This window comes from Micropterus dolomieu, linkage group LG22, assembly GCF_021292245.1.
Source record: "Micropterus dolomieu isolate WLL.071019.BEF.003 ecotype Adirondacks linkage group LG22, ASM2129224v1, whole genome shotgun sequence".
NCBI classification, from domain to species: Eukaryota; Metazoa; Chordata; class Actinopteri; order Centrarchiformes; family Centrarchidae; genus Micropterus; species Micropterus dolomieu.
This window is the reverse complement of record NC_060171.1, coordinates 29,843,776-29,845,234: the sequence shown is the minus strand read 5'-3', so window position 1 is coordinate 29,845,234 and position 1,459 is coordinate 29,843,776.

Sequence of the window (1,459 nt, the reverse complement as noted above, 5' to 3'; positions counted from 1 at the left end):
AGCTTTTGTGAGTGTTTGCAGGCGCTGGGATGGAAAATGAATATCACAATATGCTGACAGATGGTTGGAAAGAGACAGATAGCAAATAATTAGAAGCGATGCAGATGAATGATAAGGCTTCCATTTGACCAGAGAGGGACGATCCATTCAAAGGAGCGGAAGGCACAGATGAGACATCTTAGCAATCTTATAAAATCCTTTGACTGCTGCATTTAATGTGACGGTGAGCAATGTTTCTCTATAAATATAGCCTACCTGCACAAAGCAGACATTGCTCAATGTCACTTTAATAGGAAATTTTGTCTCTGAAATGTTTCCTCTTATTATCAAAGGAGATTAACACAACACTCCTTGAGGTTGCCCTGCTATTGCATACAGTGGTTCAAGTCATCTGTGAAGGTTTGACTGGAAACACACAGCTGCCCCCTTCTGATCATAATGTGCACTGACAGTATCTCTATTTACATCTCCAGTGACATCTCCATGGTGTTTAATTTATCTTTGAGAAAGTACCCGACTTTCAACATCCTCTTATCAACCCCTCATCACATTTTAGCTGATAACTAGCAAACTTTAGTGTTGTAACTTTAGGAAACAGGATGCATCACTGCTGCAGTGCTCATGCAGGGCCTGTCGTTTTTTAAGTGACAAACAACATGCCGTATCAAGGTGTCAAGACTTTGCTGCTCATTAGTACCTGTCTGCTCTCTCTGTGACATTCCACATACACTGAAGATATTTGGACACGTGTATTCAAACACGCGAACAATTAATGCACATGGGAACATAGCGTGTGTAAATACCTACATTGCCACTCAGTGCTAATCATCATCATCATCATCATCATCATCATCATAATCATCATTGTTTTGCTTTACAAGGGTTAGGGATTTCAGGGGTCCCTGAAACCTTCAGATTGTCTGTGTGGCATTTATTTTGTAATTTCATTCATCACAAATTTGTTTGGTAATGTGCACCATTATGCTTACATGGTACATGTCCTTAAACAATAGGGACCAAACCGCTCTTTTTTTTGCGTGTGCATTTATCTGTCCCTACATACACACATATTATGCATACATATTCACATGAATCTGTACATGTATGTGTGTATTTATTATGTGAAACACACATTAGGCTACATCTAGAGGATATTATTAACAAGGCAAAATGTTCACTTTTCCCACCACTGCTTTCTTTTTGTTGGCTGCTCTTTGTTCCAAATAAATTATATTGAACCATGAGTCCCCACTGGGAGATAACACATGGAGCAGGCTTCTGTAGGTCACTGAACTTGGTATGATTTCTCACTTGTGTTTGAGTGTTTTCAGTGTGGTGACTTGCTGCAATCGGTTTATAACACAGACTCTATTATATATAGGATATAAGATATATTTATATCCAGTCTATGTGGTTTAGAAAGTCAAAGTTTAGAGTTCAATGGCAAGGAGTTCCAGAT